Below are 22,097 nucleotides of genomic sequence, written 5' to 3' on the forward strand. Positions count from 1 at the left end.
TAGTTTGAAAGCAGTGGTATTTTTCTTGCTGATTGTCAATAGAAAATAAACCTTACTTCCTTTTCTAGGGGAAAAAAGAAAACAAAACAAAAAAGCAAAACCCACATATTCCAGGGGCTGGGGCAGGAGACTGGGAAAGGAATCACATTATCCAGTTAGAAACCCCTTTGTTTGAAGGAGTTTATCAGGTCAACCCGTCAGTTAATTAGCAGGACCCTGACAACTGGACAAACTGCAGACCAGTTTGGAGAGGTGGTGTGAGAATGGGCTTAGGGGATGAGAGGAAGGAGTCTGGGCCCCAAAGGGCCAATGATGTGGGCCAATGGTTTGGAGCTGTGGGGGTGAAGAAGGGAGTTGGAGAAGAATACTGCAACTGGAATGGGCACTTGAACCAGTCACCAAGTGTCCAAAAGGTGGTGAGGCTCAGGACACATTTATTTTTAAACAGTGTGTTAGTTGTTTTCAAATAATATCCTCAGTATGCTTTTATTCAAATGCTGATACTTTTCCAGGTAAAGAACGTTTACATTTAAAGCAATAGGTCCTAATAGTAATATGAGAAATGTACAATAAATACACATGTACTACAGGCATCAAAGAATTCTGGAAACTTAGAAAAAGTTTAGTAAATATACTTGGGGTAGGTGTGTGTTGAGGACACTTACTTTTAATCTTCTGTGTGTCAATGGGGAAAGGTTCTTTCCTACCCATGCAGTGGTGCCCTAGGACTCCTAGATAAATAGTATAATGACATAGGGCCTTGGTTCCAGAGCACCTTGCTCTTTCTGTGTCCTCTTAACCACTTGTTATTTGTCCATTGAGTCTTTTTTGCATGCAAGGCACTGTGCTGGATGCTAGGAAGGATTCAAAATGGAGAAAATGGGTCCCTTGCTTGAAGGGGACTCCCACTGAGTCTTCTTAATCATTCTTAGGAAACTTCCTTCTCTAGCCTCTTCTACTGCTCCCTAAGGAGGAACCCAGCAGCCTCGTTTTAGACATACAACTTGCTTCCACTGAGCAGAATTGATTTGGAGCCCAACTCAAATTCTTTATTTAGGGCAGATCAAATTTTTTTTTTTAAATTCCAGAAACTAGTGCTGGAACTCAGGACACGTAAATTCAACACAGACAGGAATGCTACCTTTGGCTGTGTACTTACAGAGAAGCAAAGAGCCTCAGTCAACAGAGAGAAAAGAATAGAACAGACTTGCAGAGAGAAACAGAAAGGAGAGGCTGAGGCGTTGCGGAGAACTGGAGAAGATAAAACATAATTCCCGATGGCTTCCAATTCCTGGTCCTATCTCTCTGGGGCTCTGCTGTGCTCCCGGTCGATCAGTTGGATTTCACGTAACTAAAATCTGTCAATGGTGACTTTAACCAGGCCTTCTGAAACCTTGGCCCTGTTGCATTTGGGTGGGGTAATGCTTTGGTGGGTGGGGGGCTGCTCTGCTCACTGCAGAATGTTTAGCATTGTCCTTGTCCTTGACTCACTAGTACTTGTAGGGCCCTTCCTAGTTGTGACAACCACAAATGTCTCCTCCATACATTGTCGGGTGTTTCCCAGGAGATGGAGGCTGGGGTGAGGACGCTGGTGTCTGGCTGAAAACCACTGACTTAAATAATGAGCTGTTCATTTTTCTCACAGGACAAGGAGTTGGTCCAGAGAGAGTGCAGTGGCTCAAAGAAGTCATTGGGGCCCCAGCTTCCTTCTGTCGTTTCCCCCCACCAGTTTAACATGTAGCTTCTACCGTCATGTGGCAAGGTAACTGCTCTACCTTTTTTGTGTGTCACATCTGTGCTCAGGAAGGAAGAAGGGGACTATGAAGAATGACACGAGCATTTCCAGAAGCCCCACCCAATAGATTTTATTTATGTCTCATTTGCCAGAACTGGGTCTCATGGCCATCTCTAGATAAACGGAAGTGTGGAGACAAGTATTTTTAACTGGTCACATTGTCACTCAAATCAAAATTGAGGCTGTGTTGCTAAATGTTATGGGTTAAATTGTGTTGTTATGCAGGGTCTCTAGTCCCGCTCCCCACCTAAGAACGCAGGATATGGTGAGGCCAAAAAGGAACACCCACGGAGCCATAGGTAGGGGAGTCATACCGCTATAGTCTCGCTGGCGGCTGGGTTGGAGACACAGGGAGCAGGAGCCACACAATCCGCAACCTGCCATCCGTCCGCTTCTCTGCCAACCAACCTCACTTGCTGACTGCAATCCGCTCTTGCTAGCTCAGCCCCAGCAGTTATATCAGTGGCCAATGGCTAACCAGTAACAGCTGATGACCAACTAATCACAGTTGATGACCATCTACTACCCGAGCCAGCACCTTTCCACCTGAGGTCGAGAGCCTGGAAACTGCTCTCTGGCACTGTCCCCCTCCCCCAATTGATATGTTAAGTTGTAACCCCTAGTACCTCAGAATGTGACGTTATTTAGAAGTAGAGGCCTGAAAGATGAAAGTAGTTAAAATTAGGTCATTGGTGTGGGTCTTCTGACATAGGCTTCTGGAGATAAACCAGCATTGTTGTCTTTAAATTAAATTTATTGGGGTAACATTGGTTAATAACATGTACATTTCAAGTGTATAACTTTATAATCAGACATCTGTGTACTCTGTGCTCCCCACCCGAAGTCTAGGCTCCTTCCATCACCTTGTATTTGACCCTTCTTCCCTTCTTCGTCTGCCCCCCAACCCTTCCCCTGGTAACCACCATTCTGTTGTCTGTATCTATGAGTTTGTTTGTTTGTTGCTTTTTGTTTTACATATGAGTGAGATCATATGGTTCTTTCTTTGTCATCTGAGTTATTTCACCTAGCATGATATCTTATGATTTAGCATTCTTACAATACATTTTTTTTTCTGATTAAGCTAGGCAGAGGGGGTTTCTGGTGTCTGCCGTATAAAGAGCCCAGATGAAGACAGACCCTCGGTGAGCTGGTGACCTAAGCAGGGAGACTAGGGATTCAAGGAATTCTGATACTCGATGTGGTAAAAGGCCACTGGAAAGGGACAGCTTGTTCCAGGGAGTGAAGGATTGTTTCTGGCTGGCGAGCCAGGGAAGGCCAATTGGAGGAGCCAGGCCTTGAAGATGCACGATGGCTGCCTGGAGATGGGGGAGAGCATTCTAAAAGAAACAATGGAGCAAGGACTGGAGGCAGCATACAATGGGCCTGTGTGCGAAACTGCAGACGGTTTCATTTGCACATGGGGTGGGATGGCCCCGTGGAGAACAATACATTGTAATTGAATCAACAGTAAGTGAACAGTGCTTTTCAACTATGCTACTGAATGCTTGCATGAAAGACCCAATATGTGAAAAATGAAGAATTGGAGATATTCTTCTATTTCAGCAATTTTATTTTTGATCCAGTTCTCTTTTGCAAAACTTTTGGCAGGATGATTCTATGCTTTTTTTCCAGCCCCTCTGACCTTTCTTTATACGAAAACATCCGTCAGGGCTTTGTTATATAGCATCTCCGTCACTTGGACTTTTAGCCCCAAACACTGACTTTGAACTGGTTCTGGAAAGAAGCCTTGAAGGTTTCTTTGTGTAGCCCTTTCCCAAAATGTTCCATCAGGAGCCTGGGAAGTTTCACAGTGTCTCTGTAATTAGATGTGCTGGAGAAACAGAAAGAAGCACCAGGATGTCAGTGACAGGCGTTCTTAACCACTGATCCATTACCCCTGCTCAGAACATTTGCACACACTCACTTTTCCACCCCTTCCAGCTGGGTCTCCCCAGGACAGGCTTTTCACAGCTTTGTACTGGACTCACCCCTTCATCCCTGTTCTATGATCACAAGAAAGTAAATAATACCATATCCTGATTTGTAGACGATGTGCTTCTCCAAATACCGTAAACATATCCGCAGAAATAAGACCCCCGAGGCCCTGCAGCTGAGCAATTGAGGGGGCACCTGGGAGCCTTGTTAGGGGAACAGAGCCTTGCTTTGTGACTGGCAATGAAGCAGGTATATCCTCAACTTCCCAAATTCTATTAATCAAACATGAGATATTAATACTTACCCAGTGTATTAGTTTCCTAGAGCTGCTGTAACAAATTGACACAAATTTAGCAGCTTAAATCTACACAAATTTATTCTCTTCTACTTCTGGAAGTCAGAACTCTAAAATGGGTCCTAAAATCAAGGTGTGGGCAGGGCTGCATTCTTTCTGGAGGTTCTGAGGAGAATCCATTTCCCTGACTTTTCCAGCTTCCAGAAACGCCCATATTCCTTGACATGTGGTCCCTTCCTCCATTTTAAGAAGCAGGACTCCAGCTTCTGCTTCACCGGCCCACCTTCTTTTGACTTTGACCTTCTTGCCCTCTCTTATAAAGACCCTGGTGATTAGATTCGGTCCATCCGGATAATCAGGGTAATTTTCCCATCTCAGGATTCTTAATCAGATCAGTGAATCCCTTTGCCATGTGAGGTAGATTATCACAGATTCTGGGGATTAGGACGCTGACATCTTTGTGGGGGAGGTGGGGGAGGGGACGGCATTGTTCTGTCTACCACATACTGCAAAAAGTGTTTTTTGTTTTTGTTTTCATTTTTTTTTTTTTTGACAAGTAAACTTTGGAACTGTTGGGTTAAGTAAAGTTAAATATGTTTTTTTAATTGCAGAACCTTCTGCCGTTTTTCACATGCTAATGTGTGGTTGCACATTACTGGAATGAGTTGCAGCTTTTGGGCAGCCTTTTACCAAGAAAGGAATTTAGTATGTATTTCCCAACCTTGTTTGATTCAAGATCCCCCCCACCCCACCCTTTTTTCCCCACGTAAAACCATTTCAGGACAAAGTGGGAACACAGCCTCAGGACGCACACTGTAGCCAACCCGGAAGGTGGGGCCCTGCCTGAGGAGGTTCCCTTCTGACCGAGCTTCGGGTGTTGCTGCAACAGATTATGCCCGAGAATCGTGGCTCTCACATTTATTTCGTTCTCTGCAAGTCACCGCATGTTATTGTGTGAATAACTGAACACTGGGGAAGAGGGATTCCTCCTTGAGGATCTGAAACATTTAGGATTTTGGAAATGTCTGACTAGGATTTGGATTGACTTCCACTTCACCCCAAAGGGCAGGTGGAGAATTCTGTCCTTCACGTCTTCATTCATCCATCTACTGGCTCCATGGGTGTTTATAAGGTAGAGCTCTGTGGGGGACTCTACCTCTGCCTTCTCCCTGCCCACTTTCACCAGCTCCGGTCCCCGCCGAGCCCTCTTGGCCAGTGCCACCCATAACGCTTGGCTACAATCACAAACAGCTGTCTCCCAAAAATATCCCTAGAAATTTCTCTCAACTATATATATTTCAGGAAGCTCGTCGCACAAAGCAGGGCTATAGGCAGGAGGGTGGTGCCCAGGAAGTGCACTGTGAGTCACTGGGCAAGTGCTGCCCAGTAGTTCAGGCCTTGATTTGGGTAGCAGGGTGGGGTGGATAGCGCTTCTGTTCATGGCTGGGTTGATTTATGGGATTTTTCTTAAGGGTAGTGCTGGGAGGCCTGCCACAGTGCCAGGCAGTCAGAACGTGCCTTCAACCACTCTGTTGAACTTCCCTCTGGATATGGTGCCATCCCTGCCCTCCTCATGTGTGCTTAATGCCAAGAAACACATTCCTCAGACTGTCCCCTCGTCATCCTCCTTCCTGCCCCACCCCCTTCGTGGAGGGCCCTCTCAGTGAGGACTGCTTTACTGTCAAGTACTTACCAGCCTATTTATAGGTCCTGTGAAGGAGTCAGTTTCGGGAGTATTCCATTAAAGGACCACATTAACGAGTCCTCAGAGAAAATCTCTCACAAAGCTTTTGAGCTCATAACCACTTGGCCATGTTATAAGCTTCTGCTGTGTTAACATTCATAACACAAAATTATGGCGGCTGCCAGCTCTGGCATTCCCAGGCTTTGCCCACTGAAAGCTTCTCCCTGGGTGCTGGCTCCTGGACCAGCGCTCAGGCCCACTGGGGTCCTGGCCTCTGTCAGTGTCACCGGAGGCCTTTCCTCCTGGTCGGGCTCCCCGCTGCTCTCTTTGCTCATTGGATCAGCATCTGTGAGAAAACTTTGGAAGATAACAGCAGAGCTGGCTGCCTTGGGGGTCGGGAGCAGCTCTGGTGACTGTGGAACCTGGAACTGCAGGGGCCTAACAGCTGAGGGCGTGGGACTGGGGTGGGGAGGCGGGGGAAGGGGAGGAGCCCCAGGAGCTGCAGGAAGGTGTGTGGCCCTGGAGAAGGCATGCACTTGTGCTGGAATTCAAATCGGAAGAAACAGAATTTGGAAAAGTTTCTAGTTCTATAATCTTAGCTGGAAAGTAAGCATTTCAGGGTAGTTCTGAAGTTGAAGGGTACCATTTATGTATAACTGGCTTTTCGGTGTCCCCAGAAAAAGAAACTTAAGGATGAAAACCACTCTCGGGGGTTTTCACTTTCTTTCTCCCCTCCACCTAGAGCTTTCAATCAGCCAGTCTCATGACATCAGCCCTTATTTTTAGGGATGTTTTGATGGGATATGTTTAACAGGTTGCTGAGACCCAAGCATGACGACAGTTCAGCCAAGGGGCAGTTGAGCTGATTCATGTCGCCTCTGCCTGTCCTTGGGGCTGGGACAGTGAGAGACCTGGGCTGGAGCCCCCCGGACTCCTGGAAGATGGGGGTGGGGTTAGGGCTGCCAGGCTGACTCTGTGGACCTCCAGCCTGCAGAGGCTGGTCCTCTTGGGCCTTGCAAGTGGCCCAGACTGCGCTGATGGCCCTGTACCCCCATGCAGCTGTGTTACTGTGCAGGTGTCTGGTATGTTTCTGGCCACATGTACACTTTAAGAAAAGTCCCATCAAAGGCACAAAAGCTACCTTAGAGCTACTTTAAGCTTGAGTCTCAAGGTTATTGAGTCTGTCTGTTTTCAAGGCAGAAGTGGTGCTGGCTGGATGTTTGTTCTACAATGTTACATGGTACCCCAGAAATGGACGCCAAGGAGCAGAGTGATCTTGGATGCATGTGGCCCTATTAACGGTCGAGGGCAGGGAAAAACAAAATGGTTCCATTTTAGAAAGAACCTCAGTGAAGCAGCGCACACACACACACACACACACACACCCCAAACACATCTTGGCTGCGGCAGCCATGGGGTATGAACCACTAGGATCACCTTCTCTTCCCTTGAGAGGCTACTGACTTCTTCACGGGACTTGACGTTCTAGCCCAGGCCACGCCTGCCTTGAGCTGCCCCCACATAGTGACTGCTCTCAGTGGGACTGTGAGGCACTTCCGCCCACTCCAGGCCTCTCAGGGACCGTCCCTGTCCTTCTCCCGGGCTGGAGCAGTCAGGCTTTGTGAGATCTGCATCACAGTCTGAGCCTCTGCTTGCCCAACCCTGCTTCCTCCCCTTTTGTCCTTTACCAGCCTGATCCCCCAACAAGCCTCTTGACCCCTTTTTGTGCACCTGCTTCCCCAGGTACCTGACTGGCATGTGGGCACAGATGGGAATGGACTTGGAAGTGGTAACTGACCACTTACCTCTCAGCCCCAGATGCATTGCAGATCTTAGTGAATGCATTGTTTATGGGACCCCACGCCTTGTCTTGGGGTGGGAACTGCAAAGATTACAAGGAGCCAGGAAGGCAGAAAAGAAAGGCTGGCAGACATGCAGCTGATGGCCTCAGATGGGGGTTGGGAAGGGTGAGTGTGCCCCGAGACAACTGCTGCATGTGAACTAAAACGTAAGCCAGGTAAGGGTATATTCCCTTCCATTCCAAATGTATAATGCTCAAACTGGGGGTCTGGATGTGCTCTGGGGGGTCATATTTCCCTATCTGGGTCTGGAGAAGTAAGTGCTCCTTTGCAGTTGCTGAGTCTGCTTGGCGCTCCGCCCTGAAGGAGGAGCCCAGGAGGGTGGAGGAACAGAGTCTGCCCCATCCCAGGCAGGTGCCCTGGGGGCTAGCATTGGTGGCAGGTCCAGGGCTGCACTGAGAGTTTAACGCCAAGGTGCAGGTTTATTTTTGGTTATCTGATGTTGATTTCCAAGTCTGATAAATGGTGGGTGATTAATAAAGAAAAGCGAACAATTTCTCTTATACAGCAAACCAGGGTATTTCAATGAATACCTGATAGCTTCATATACAGGTGTCATGTGACCTGGGCAGCCTGTGTTGTAAGGAGTTGTTATGAACAGAATATCTTTAAAGATGTGCCAGAGAGTTGGTGCTTAAAAGATGATGGCTCTTTTCATAGGAAAACCTCTGAAGGAGGCACCAAACTTATTTGTTAACTGAGTAACTTCTTTATCTAGTTTGAATTTGAATTTTGAATGCAGCATACTTAAAAAAAAAAAAGAAAAACCCAACCGGATATACATGTAATTTTAGAAGAGATGGCTGATTCCAAAATATCTCCGATTCTACATCCTCCAACTATAAATACTTTGCAAACAGCGTATTTGTGAGCAATCCCAGCTTCCCCTCTAACCACCAGCCTTTCTAGCCTAGAGCTACAATGAACAGGCTTTTATTTTAACCCTGAGCAGTGGATAGAGGTCAAGGTACAATGCAATCCAGGCTGGCTCTGGCCCTGGTGCCCTTATTCCCCAAAAGAGCGAGGCCTCTGGGCTTTGAATGAGGGTCTCTTCCCTTCTTCTCATTCCTGCCCCACTTGCTAGAAGCCAGGAAGGAGGGCGGATCAGATTGGCCATTGTGTCAGAGGCAGCTCAGTTCAGAAGTGAAGGATGTCTGTCCCTCCAGGTCCAGACAAGGGGTAGGTGACAGATTGTGCTCTGTGTCAACGCCTTTTGATTGCAGGTGCCGCCCAGATTGCTGTTTGGGGGCATTTCAAGGATGCCTCCAGGCTTACAGGAATCAGCTACCTCTGACTGAGTGATGGTGTCAGCCTTGGTGCTGGGGAGGAGTCTGAGAACATGTGGAGCTTTCACTTATCATCCTGGCCCAGGAAGGTCTGCACAGCGGCCACCCGTGGTTCCTCCATGAACGTGGGAATGTGGAGCGGTCCTGTCTGGACCCACTGCTGCTTCTTCACAGCCTTTCTGTTTGCAGGAGCCTGTGCCTGTTATGTTCCCAGATCTGCTCACCCTGGCAGTTCTTTCCACCCTCAAGGAGTGAGCAGCAGCCGGCTGGGCATTGAGGGGCACAGGGAAATGCAAAGTCGCCCAGCCCCTGGGGGGCTTTGGTGTCAGCAAACCAAGCAGTGCCTCCGGAAATGATTGCCAGCCCCCCCACCAAATCTGCTCTCCTCAATCCTCCCTCACTGATGCTCCATTGCAGGCGTCACTCTGTTAGAGAACGACTTTGTGTGAGTCCCACGTCAGCTGTCAGCCTGAGCTGGTCTTCCCTCCTGCCACAAGCCGGTGTCCATGTTGAATGGGGTGGGGATCAGGGGCTGGCGACCAGGAAAGGAAGGATCTGGTGAGGCTGGAGAAAGAAGTGCAGCATGGAATGATGGGGAAGCAGGCCAAAGACAGACTTTGTTAGGGGTTTAGTTGTGTGCCCCCAAAAGCTATGCTGAATTCGTAGCCACCAGGACTTGTGACCTGTGAATGTGACCTCATTTGGGAATAAGGTTTTGCAGATGTCATTAAGTTGAGTGAGGTCCTCAGGGCGGGCCCTCATCCAAGAAGACTGGGTGGGGTCCATGTAAGAAGAGAAGGGACAGAGACAGACAGAGCGCCAAGTGACCATGGAGCAGGGATGGAGTGAGGCTGCCAGGGACGTCTGGGACGTCCAGAAAATGGAAAAGACGAGGAAGGAGCCTCCCGACAGGCTCTGGAGAGGGCCTGGCCTCGTCAACCTCATGATTTCCGACCTGTAGCCTCCACAACTCTGCGGGAATCGATTTCTGTTGTTTTCAGCCCTCAGTCTGTGGTACTTTTATATGGTGGCCCTAGGAAGCTGACACAGCCTGTTTCACTCCTTCCTAAACATGGATTCCACATCATGATAAATACCAGAGCTCACTCTTACCATATATTGGATGTCCCAGGGATCTTCACAGACACAGAATAAACTGGGGGCCAAAAAAGGAACATTCACATGAGGTCCACAGTGGGACCAGCCATGCAAGCGAGGCCTGCAGAACCAGGTAGGCAGGCAAAGCAAAAGTGCCCAGATCTCTACCCACATGGGTACCACTGAGAAGTAGACAGTGGAAATGAGCAGTGTGGACAGCCAGGGACACCCAGGCAGCGGCAAGACGAGAGGGCTGTGTGGGGCTTGGAAATGAGCAGATGCCAGGCTCTGGGAAAGGGGGGAAGCCAGAAATGAAAGGCAGGCTCCAGCTCGTGTTCCAAGAAGTTACAGCAGGAAATAAAAGCTTGACTGCCTTGCGAGCTGTGCTCCTGAAGAAGACCGCAGGGGCAGTGCTATGGCACAAAGAGGACCTGAGGGAAATGTCAGTGTCCTCTGTTGCCTCCTCCAGCAGGGAGAGAATGAAACACCTGTCAGGAATCTGATGTCTGGGTTTAGGACAATCGCAGGAACTGATTCTGTGATAAGCACCTGTGTCATCAGAGTTGCTGAGAATGACAACAGCAGCAGCAAGTTTGGAGATCAAAGACTCTGTATCCCAAGGTGACAGCCCGAGTGGTTCAGGAATCCCTCTGTCACCTCGGAGACAGCTGGAGCCATGGTTCTCATAACCTGGGCTTGGTAGGAGCCGCCAGCTCTGGGGCTGCAGAATGAAGCTAAAATGAGAGCTTGGCTGGTGGCTGAGATGTGGGCAGCACACCAGGACAGGTCCACGTGCCAAGACAGGAGCCGGGGCCTGTTTGGGATAAGATGAGATGGTTCCAAAGGCTCAGGGTCTGTGCCTGAACTTGACCAGAGGTAAACAAGAGACAAAACACAGGAGCCAAGGAGGGGTCTCTGAGCTCGTCCTCTGAATCCCAGTGATGGCAGGGGCTGCGATTCCCAAGATCACAGTCTCACCGTCAACCTGAAAGGCAGTAGTGACCGAGCATGACAGAAGGGAGGGTCAGCTCAGCCTTCACATTTATTTCACTTCTGCTCTGGGATCAAAGCACAGCTGTTTAAAGCCTCATTTTTCTTCTTCCACCTGCACAATGATATTACTCAAGCTGGTGTTAAAATGAAGATGGGTAGATTTGAATTATGAAAAAGAAAAATTCCTCTGACTCAAATCTCTGTGTGTAACAAAAAGATCTCCAAGTCTAGTGACAGTCTTCTTCCAGTGACGCTAGGATGTCAAAACCCCTCTATAAAATAAGAACGGGATTGCTCACTGGGGCTTAGTAAAATACCCGTATCGAGTAAAATCAACGCATGTGTACTTAGTGGTAACTATGATGACAGACAAACAAAAAATGTAAACCAATGTGGACATATGCGAGTACTTGGAATTGAAAACCACACTTCTAAGACCCACGGAACTGGAACACACTGAGATGGAAAGAAGCTGAACACACGCAATGGGAATGGTTGCTGGGCAGTTAGGGACCATCTGAGTTGGGGCTGATGTCTAGCTTTGTGATGTTGACCAAAATATGTAAGTGGTGGAGCCCCAACTGTATTTTCAACGACAAGATAGGAATTTTCTCAACGATAGACCAGAGATAACACTTCTCTATAGGGTTGTTGTCAGGAAGGTACTGAGCACAGAGCTTGGTGCGTAGTCACAACAATGGTGAATAATCATATTGTGGTCACAGTAAGTGCACTTGTAATCAATGACAGAGATTCAATGTGCAAAACACATAAAGTGCCCGAACAGATCTCCAAGCATATAAGAATCTCTTAAAAAGGGTCCAGAGTTCACAGAAGTAGAAATAAAAGTCAATGGATTAATTTAATGATTATAAGAGAAAAAAAATCCTCTATTCACTACCTGATGGAAGTGCAAATTTGATTATTTTGGAAGAAAATTTGGTATTTGTTATCGAGAGCCATGATAGTCTACCTTTTAACCCCATAATTCTGTTCCTGAGAATGAAAGAATGCTGAGAAAGCTATAGTTAGGATGGGGCATGTAGGTAGGATTATAAGTATTTGTAAAAATCCAATAATATGACAATGGTTGCTTTGTCCTAGAATGGTAAATCTATGACATATTACATGATGATTAAAAATAACAGTGTCTACAAATAGAGTGTATGTAAAATAATGTCAAGTAGGATACAATATATTGAAGTCTTAATTGCCAATATTTAAAAATTAACATAAATATATATGGATACAAATGAAAGGAAGATATGAGGAAATGGAATTCATTTTATATTGGTAAAGGGGTTGGGATATAATAATCTGTATATTGTTTTGTTAATAAATACATTAAAACACATATAACTAATTATCTTAATTTCTGCAAATTACCTGTTACGAATCTATAACTCCTCATGATTTATTTCGTGTTGACCTATATTAGGGTATAAAAATCCAATTCAGAGAGTCAGTTAAGACACGAGTGAGCTACGTCCTCTTTGTGGCATTGCCTGACAATTTATAAATATCACCTGAGCACATTTCCCAAGATTGCTTGCTTCCCTGATACTCTTTCGTGTTATTATAAGAACTCCAACCTTTTAATCTGCTAAATCATTCTCTATGATACCTCAAAACATCTTCAAAAGTCACTGGATTTTTCAATCAGAGAAGGAAAAATTAATTAGAAAAGTACCAAATAACTAAAAGAATATTATACATGATGGAAGTAACCAAACAGAGAGCGTTAGTTGTTGGCCTGATTTGTGGTTTTTGAGGACCCTCTAAGTTTCATAAACGATAGAAACCCTTTCTCAGAGCTACAGATTGGACCCCACGTACACATTTGAGAAGCTATTTTTGTCCCTGGGTTCTAGTTACACAGCCGGAGCCTGGAAGCTTTGTTCTCAGAATTCATGCTGTCATCAAAAGGACTCAATACAAATACAGCAGTCGGCCATCCAGTGGCTTAGCTGTAACCAAGCTGCAAACTCCTCTGTCATGTGAAAAACTCAGGGCTTTTCCTGGGCCTGGAATGTCTGTTGGCCACGCCTCCTGCCTGCCTTGCTTCCTCCCAGGAATCTTGTCCATTCTTCCTGTCGACTCAGTTTCCCCACATTTCCCTGGACACCTACCACTTGCGTCCGTGTTATCTGTGTGTTGTGGGCTGGCCCTTTCTGTTTTTCCCCTTCCTATGGGAATCCATACGGTCAGCGTATATGAAACTGACAGGCACCTGTGTGTCCCCCTAACTGAATGCACTCTTCTTCAGGGGAGAGCCGTGTCCAGTTCACAGTGCTTACACAGGGTGTGGCCCACAAGCCCTCGGGACATCTTCATGTGCGGTCTGTGGAGAGACTTTAGGGTTCTACGAAGTCCCTGAAGTCCTGGGCTAAGTTTGTTCCCTGTCAGGGGTGCAGCAGAAACTGCTGTGATCTCCCAATAGGGGTCCCTCTCTTCTTTGGGCTCAATAAGCCCCTGGGGTTGAGCCAATGCTGGAGGCCTCCTTCCCTGAGCAGGTGATTGGTTTAGACTTTGGCACATCACCTTCCAGACCAATGGACTCCAAGGAAGTTGGCTGGGAGTTTCTGGGACAGAGTGCTCTCACTACGGAAGGAGTAGCAGGCCAGTTCATTGGAAATCCTTGAGACGTGACGAAGAGGCGGAGCGGAAGGATGGGACGCACCTGGGGTCCTCAGGTCTGACCAGGCACTGCCTACACCAACCCTGATTACTTGACTCTCAGCTTGTGAGGTGATATGATCCATGACCTATTGCTTAAGGCACGTAATTGCATTTTCTCTATGCTTGTAGCTGATACACCTAACATGAAAGTAGTCATTAAGAGTTTCCATTAGATGAGCAAATGGATTTGAGTTCCCCCACCCCCAAGGTGAAGGATCCCTGCAGAAGGTGTTCAGTAGATAGTGATTGATCAATTGAATGATAGGCTGAAGCACAGAGAAACCCTGGCAATGCCTCCGAGTTCTCCAGGTGCCATGGGAATTTGCTGGGCCTGTGTAGAGGAGGTTGCTAACTGCAGTATGCGGTTCCCAGTCTCAAGCCCACTGCCCAGCGCTGCCAGTCCGTGGGAGACAGAATCAGGGAGGCCTGGCTGTTAGAGCTAGTGGGGGTCGTGGGCTGCTGCACTGAGGCACCTGCCCGAGAGAGGACCCAGCGGCCTGTGGCTTGGGCACCGTTTCACTGGTGGGTAGACAGGGAGAGTCCCACAGATCAAGAACACGTAGGACAAGGAGGGTTCCACTTACAGGCCGATTCTGATTGGTTTGTACTGTTGAGAAGGATTCTGAAGCAGTGTCGAAATTTAGCCTTGACTTTTCCTTAAGTTTCCTGGAGACGCACATGAAGGGAATCAACGCATTCTTGTCAGTCATCCATCCTCTCTTAATACAGTCTGGTTCTCGGCTTTTTAGATCAGGAAATAGGGAACCCCCACCAGAAGAGAGACTTTCAAAGGTGGGTTCACATATCTCCTGAAAAAGGTCCAGCTCCCCTTGATATGTGTCTTTGTTGGAAAACGATCTGAGTCTGAGGCCGTATGTCCTCCAGGAGGCAGGTAAGGGTGCTGCTCTGACGCCACCTTCATGGAAACCAATAGACTGGCGTCAGGTTAATCAGTCTCAGTAAATGTATTTGCCTGTATTCATGAAGGAGCCTCTTTTTCCAATGGTGGTTAGCACACTCTGATGTGCCTCTTTTTTTCAGAGCCAGGAAGAAAAGTGAGACCCTCTGTCCAGCTGCCATCACTTGGATTTCACCCCCACGAGCCCGGTGCAGGGTGATCCTGGTGCGAGCCTGGCTTTTGCCCCAGCAAGCCGCTCCGCTGTCCAGGGGCACCTAGGATGAAGGGGTACCTGCTCCACTGTTGCAGCCATCGATGGTTCTGGTGAGGGTGGGGCTTCCCTTAGCCACACCCAGCTCTGCACATGCTCTCTGCTCACCTGCAGTCCCTTGCAGGAGCACGAGGACATGAGGTTAACTGCGTCCATGTGGAAGGGTGCTAGGTACAGACAGCCTGGGGGAGATGCCTGGGCTCAGTGGAGTTGATAGGAGGCTCTGCCAGACCACCTGGGAGAGGAGAGGACGGGGCATTCCAGGTGAGTGGGCCTGGGCAAGGGCCCGGGACTGGATGTGGGCCTACTTGGATCCAGGCGATAGAGAGCCTCCTTCACCTGGCCTGGAATATGTCTTCTATACGGAAGGCTCAGAATAGCAAAAATGCACAAGAGAAATGGGATAAAACGGGGGCAGACAGGTAGGGAGAACCTGGGTCTCTATAGAGGGTAATATGAGAGGCTGTTGGTGACAGGTTCTCCCCTGTCCGCTCCTTCCCCTCTCTTCTGCTCTTTCTTCCCTGGCCTCCACTGCCCTCCCCCCATGTGCCATCCTTCCCCACACCCCTTATTCATCTCCTCCCTTATTTACCCTCCCTGCCCTTCCCCAGGTAGGTGACAGGCGGTGCATAGTGCTAGGGCTTCTGGCTTCACCATACTTGTGCATTGCACTGGTCTGAGAGGAGGCTGTGCCTCCCCCCACCCCCCATGATGGATGGCTCCGTCCAGGGCCCTGGGTCTAGGAGCTGGGGGCTGGGGGTTCCTGCCGGATGGATTTGCTTGAAGCGAAGCAGATGGTGCTCTGGCTGACTGGAGGTGGCCGAAGGACATGACCTTCCTCCCGGCTTTTCTTTTGGGAAAGGAAGTCTTTGGAAGTTTGTAGCAACTGAATAAATCTTGTCACTTTGATAAGCAGGGTTCCGTTTTGCTCCCTGTGTGGAGAAAGCTCCACACTTCCTCCGATTGTCTCAGTTTATTGAATTTCAATATGAGACATGATAACCTCGTTCTTGGGGAGAGCAGGGAGGAAGTGGCGGCCGGCCTGGCTTCCAGGCCAGTGCAGGAGGAGCAGGCCGTGGTTATTCTGGGAAGTTATTTTGATCTGCTGGGCTCCCATCAGCTCAGGTTTCTGTGCCCAGCCTCAGGGCCACGTCCTGGGAGGATGAAGCGTTTCATTGTAATAATAGACTCAGAGCTCATGGAGGCTGGCAGCTTTTTGAGGGCACTGGGACCATGCTGGCTTGGACCCCTCGTCCCTCCCAGGTGCCCTTGGTGCCATGGGAAAGCACCTGGGCTGGGACACAGGGAGGAGAGGGGCAGGGCAGCTTCTGGTGGCTCCTGGGAGCTAAACCTTCGGCTTTGCTCTGCTCCCAGGGGCAGAATGACTCAGGGGGACAGTGACTCATGAGCTCGATGGGCCGCAGAGGCAGGGAGGCAGCTTCCAGCTTAACTTAGGGAAGAATGTTCTCGTAATTGAAGCTCTTTATAAAATGCCCTGTGAAATAGAAGCTCCTGACGCCTGAGAGCTTACACCCCATCTATCAGCCCCCTCTTCCCAGGCCCCACATATTCTATTTTAATTTTTAAATTAAGTAATTTCTTCTTATTATAGATGTTGTATTACTTGTGTCACAGGTAAGGCTGCAGGAAAAAGTGCCCCATACTGGGCGGGGTGGGGGGTGGGGCTCAAACTACAGCAATTTATTGTCTCACAGTTTTGGAAGCTGGAAGTTCAAGGTGTTGGCAGGGTGGGTCCCTGCTGAAGGCTTGAGGAAGAGTGTGTTCCCCGCCTGTCCCAGCCTCTGGCGGTTTGCTGGACATCTCTGGTGTCCCTTGGCCTGTGGAAGCGTGGCTGCAGTCTCTGCCTTCACCTTCACCTTCACATGGCATTTCCCTGGGTGTGACTCTGGGTCCCAGTTTCCCTTTTTATAAGGAACCAGTGACGCTGGAATAGGGCCCATCCTGCTCCAGTGTGATCTCACCGTCTGCGATGACCCTGTTTCCCAATAAAGTCACATTCTCCGTTACGGAGGGTTAGGACTTTAACATGAATTTTGAGGGCACACAATGCAACCCCTAACAGATATGCTACCTATACACTTTAGACATTTAGCAAATGAGGATGAGCAGAAGCAGAAAGAAGTAACAACTTTCACATTTCTATGTGCTCAGAGATCATTGCTATGAAAATCTTAGAGCATACCCTTCTGAAAACAAAACCTTAGAAAGGGACACGATGTATGTAAGGTCTGTACTTGCTTTATGCAGTGACCTTTGCCTTCCTGTTTCACGACCTTTCTTCTTGCCTAATGTCTAATGTATGTTCACACAGTAGCTTTGCGCAAACCAATAACCAACCCAGGCCTATTCATTTTAACTGATTGTATGTCCCTTAAGTCTCTCTAATCCATCGCTGTTCCTTTTATGACATCAACTCATTGGGGACAAGTCATGCCCCCTGGTAGCCCCGTCGCTTCTTTGTGATGTTGGTCAGCCTGTTTCTCGGTCCCCCGTGCTGCCTGTGGAAGGGCTCATAGTAGCTGTCTGAGGGACCCAAGTTCAATGTTTCTGCATAGAAAGCATTGCAGGCGTTCTAAGTGTCTCAGGTCGGAAGACACGAGATGTCTGGTGTACCCAGGTCAGGCCTTGCCTGGTCTGTGGGTGGCGCCCAGGTATTCTTGCATTCATGGCCTTGAATGCTCCCTGTAACACTGGTTTTTGCATCTTGAAAGCTTCTGATAGTTGGGACAGGAACCGGCCCTTACTGGTGGCAGCTGGCACTGGGAAAGGCAGTGTGGCAGGTCCGCTGAGCCACCCTGATTGCTGCCCTTTGGGCTGCGAGGAGGGGTGTTGGTGGACTGCCGTCTCCCCCTTACAGCATTTCCATTTCCAGGAAGGACTGTAGCTCTTTCTCTCCAATGTTGTACAGTGGTTTTTTTTTTTTTTGATTTAGAGGAGTAATATACGACAAAACACAAATTTTATGTGTATTTTGCTGATTTTTTGACAAATGCACACACTTGTGTAACCCAAACCTCTATCAAGAGACAGAATGTCCCTATCGCCCATAAAGTTCCCTCATGTCCCTGTCAGCCGGCCCACCCAGGGGTAACCCCTGCCTTGGCTTTTTCTGTAGGTTGTTTTCCTTGTCGCAGAACTTCATGCAGATGGAATCGACATGTCCCCATCTAGTCAGTGTAGGTCGGGTTTCCCCCGTGGCGGGGCCGGGGGCAGTCCGCTGCCTTTCCTTCTGAAGAAGATTGTGTTACAGGAAGTGCTGTGGTCTGTGGATCCTGTCTCCCGTTGATGGACACTGCGGCTGTTTGCCTTCTGTGCCATTAGGAATGAAGCTCTACGAGTATTCTTGTACCAGTAATTTTGTGTACAGAGGTTTTCATTTCTCTCGGCTAATTGTCTGGGAGTGAAATGAGTGCACCACTGGAAGTGGTTCTAGCATTTTACCCTCTATCAGCAACGTATGGGAGTTCTGGTCTCACCAGCCTTTTTCCTCTTTGCCATTTTGGTGGAGGTGTGGTGGTATTTCAGGGCGGTCCTGATTTGCATTTCCCCAATGACTGATGATAACAAGGACTTTTTTGAATGCGTATGGGCCACTTGTATATATTCTCTGTGACTGTACCTTTTTAAAATTCATTTTTATCTCGCTTATAACTGTTGTCGAACTTATTCGCATAGGCGTTCAGCACGAGCATTGAATTTCTGGCTCATCCTTCAGTGAAGACAATCCAAGATAAGTAGAGAGGATGTGACCCTCGAGAAGCAGCAAAGTCAGTTGTTCTCCTCTTGTTATTCCTGATCCCCGCTCTCCAGGTTCCAGTAAGTCCGCCATTAGCAGGAGTTGGAGGTTAGTAGGCCATAGGCTGCTGGTGTTCTCTAGAGGGTTCTGATTCACTGGGAGGTAGGCAGGGCTGAAGGTGGGGAAAAGGGCAGAGAAGACTCCTTTGCCCTAAAGAGCTCACCGATGGGGTTGGGTGGGGAAGGGAGTGGTGGTGCAGACATTGCAGCTGAGAACTGGGAAGAAGGAAGCATGGCCCCCAGGGTCAGGTCCTTGGCTGGAGACGCATGACACCGAGGAGCTTTCTTCAAGTTCCGGGTGGAGCAAATCATGTTCTTCAAATGGAGAGTGAGTGTGCTACCGCTCTTGGCGGGGGTTCCTTTGGGCCTCTCACAGGGTCTGAAAGAGAACAGCTCGGAGCCCCCAGGTGTCCGCCAGGAGCTTGCGCCCCTCAGCACAGCGTGGCCCGTCTCCTCTTCTTGATTACCTCCCTCTCTCGTCCTCTCTACGTGCTCCAGTCTGTTCCCACTAACTGCGCCCTTCATTTATAGGGACTCGTTTCATTGCGGACCCGTAAGCCCCCCAGGAGTGTCACTAGGAGGCCTCAGAATAGGCCACAGACAAAGAAAAAGAGGATAAGGAGAAAAAGAAGCTGGACGGGAAAGGGGGCAGGGAGAAGTGGTGATGAGAAGGGAGCAGAAGGAGGGCCTCCCACGCAGTTACCGCAGTGTGGGCAGCTCCAGCCTGGGCTGCTGGTCTCGCCTCTGAGTCAGATGCTCCTTGAGGGGTTGTGACACAACTGAGACCAATGACACCCCACCCCTGGAGGGTCCAAATGATCTCTGAGTGCAGGTTTAAAACATGTCTGGTGAAAACCAAGTCATCAGTGAATGAGTGGACATTACAAGAATATGAATTTATAGTCCAAAGGGATCTATGGCAACACATTTTTGTCTTGCATGGTGGTGACCCATGGTATAAAAATGTGTTCCCTCTTCCTGGGTTGTTCTCATTTGTGACGGGATCGAACTGTTCTCCTGACTCCTTTAGAATAGGTACCATCATCCCACCTTACCCAGACTTGATCGTGACCCCCCGCCCCAAAAAGCAGTAGTGCCAGTCTTTCAGGATTTGTGACAGAAAAGAAGCTGGAAACTCAGGGACAATAGGGAGGATGGAGGGCCACTCTGTGTGACAGGCCCGGCGTGGGGCCCTGCCCTGAGAGGTCACTAAGGACGGGGCACCGTCCCTGGGCTATGCCTGCACAAGGCCAAAAGGATTAGAGAAGAGAGGGGAAGAAAGGCTGATGGATAAGAAAGTGCAGCTCAAGTAAAGACAAAAGCCGCTTCTTTGCGTGACTGCCATGGCAAGTCCCCCCTCCAGCAGAGAGGAACTGTGAGAAAGTGTGTGCGCACGGCCCCTTTCAGCTGCAGTGAAAGCAGCCATTGGCACCGGGAGGGCTGCGGGCTGGCCCAGGAGGCCCCGGCGTCACACGCTCTGGGATGGCGTGTTCCCAGGCCCCGGCACACAACCTTGGGCCGAGTCCCACTTCCTCTCAGAGAAAAACTGTAGCCCTGCGAGGGAGGCAGGGGCCACAGCCTCTTTGGGGACAAAGTGCCTCCCCTGCAGAGTGGCCCAGATGGGACTGGCTCTATTTCCCAGTGTCCCAAGGCCTACTGAGGAGCGAGCTGTGTGGGACAAAGACCACGTTGGTTACTGTTCTCTCTGACTAGAACCCGAGAGTCTCATGTTTCCAAGGAACTTTGACACCAAGGTCTGGCCCGAGCACCTCACTTTCCAAAAGGGGAAACTGAGGCATTGAAGTTCCTTGGCTAAGAACTCTCAGCTGTTTGGTGGCAGAGCCCAGTCTGAAACTGGCCATGTGAATTCCAGCTCGGGGGACCCTTGTGCCACAGGGAAAGGAAAAGGACCTGAGATGGGGAGTTTCTGAACAAATTTGGGTGCTGTCCTGTAGAACCCCACGAGGGAGTCCTGGTTAGGTCAGCAACTGGGGACGGGTGAGGTCCCAGGAAGGAATGCAGCCTGTGGTGAGCAGGGAGCAGGCCGCCGTGGAATACATCCTTCCCACCTCTGTGCTTGTCCTTCACATAAACTGCTATTTACAGTGCCACCCACTCCTGGAAGGGCTTAATTTTACTGTACGGACTCACAGTGTTAGGTTTCAGAGGGACTTCGAGTTTCTGTGAGCCGACTTCCCACCCATGTGGGAACCCCCGCCCCACACCCCTGCCCAGACTCTCTGATGGTCAACGACCCTTCCTGACGCTGCCAAAGGGAAGGGAAGTCACAGCTCCTGGGGCTTTGAGGCAGGTTAAATATCACAAGAACCTTTGGCTCGGGTGGCATCTTGTTCTCTGGAGCTGGTGTGCAGAGCGAGCCTGACCCTTCCCCATGGCTTTCTTAGATGTGCTGGAGCTTGTGTGGTGGACACACTGGGCAGCGGGGCGGCCCTCTCGTGTACCAGCTGGGGGCCCTGGACGCACTGGGCAGTGGGGCGGCCTTCTCGTGTACCAGCTGGGGGCCCTGGACGCACTGGGCAGCGGGCACCCCCAGCCTTCCCGTGAATCAGCTGGTGTCACTTCTCTGAACACGAGCTTTCCCGTCTGTGAAATGGAAGCAGTTACCATGGTGCTTGTGAGTGTCTGCAGTAACTTCAACAAAGTGTGCGCTGCCCAATCACGTTGTCCTCCAGTGGCCCTTCTCCTGGCCATGCATCCTGGTTCCTTGGTGTCCCTGATGTCGCTTTGACTCTTCTCTGCCTGTGCTGGGGCAGAGGCACAGTGAGCAGCAGGGGCCCCAACTGCAGCCAAAGAGAAGATAGGAGAGCACCCCAGGCCTGCACCCCAACCACGAAGGAGCCTTGGACCGTGGGGCAGTGGTTGTGACCCCTCCACAAGGCGCTGGGTTCAGCCTGAGCACAGGCCCCACGACCCCCCATCCCGTTTTCTCCCCCACCTGAAGGCGCCAGGTCAGGGGGCATCTTCTACACCTGGCAGGGGAGGACACAGGCTTGGCTGCCGGGAGCCTCTGATGCTGAGTCCATGGGAGGAAACGTGGGCACATCTGGCCCCAGCTCCTCCGAGGACTCATGAAGAAGCAGGAGGAGCAATTGTGTGGCTCTGAAGGGAATATTACAAGTTTCCTAAGAAGCCTCAAACACACAACTTAAATCTCATCCGTGATTCCATCCTAGCTCCCTATTACCCTGCTTTATGGTTCTTGGGAAATTAAACAGGGTTTATTCAACCGCTGACTATGAATCTGGTTTTAAAGACCAGGAGGGACCAAAAGCTCCCCGAAAAAAAAATGCAATGTAAGAATGTGCGGATGTAGAAGAAAGTCCTGTGTGACTCAGTGACGATGAGGAATTTGGACATGTGTGTGAATAAAAGGAGGCCACCCGTCTTCGTGGGGTAAACTGAATGGAGCTGACATTTTCACTAACAAATGTCTGAGGAGACATTTCAATGCAATAGAGCCTACGTTC

At 49.4% G+C, this 22,097-nt stretch overlaps 1 protein-coding gene and 1 long non-coding RNA gene across 3 annotated transcripts in view; one reads left to right on the plus strand and one right to left on the minus strand.

Annotated features, from left to right (window-relative positions):
• PACRG (parkin coregulated) overlaps positions 1-22,097 on the minus strand; it is a 480,352-nt gene that overhangs the window by 7,138 nt on the left and 451,117 nt on the right. The gene's annotated exons all lie outside the window — the stretch shown is intronic.
• Positions 1,178-12,323, plus strand: LOC308496148. 2 transcript variants are annotated; one of them, XR_013993114.1, is made up of 4 exons: positions 1,178-1,347; positions 1,646-1,762; positions 4,637-4,730; positions 8,792-12,291. It is a non-coding gene; the product is annotated as an uncharacterized lncRNA (long non-coding RNA). The 2 variants fall into 2 exon arrangements; XR_013993113.1 differs by lacking the exon at positions 4,637-4,730 and having other exon boundaries at positions 8,792-12,323.

Source organism: Rhinolophus hipposideros, assembly GCF_964194185.1.
Source record: "Rhinolophus hipposideros genome assembly, chromosome: 3".
NCBI lineage: Eukaryota > Metazoa > Chordata > Mammalia > Chiroptera > Rhinolophidae > Rhinolophus > Rhinolophus hipposideros.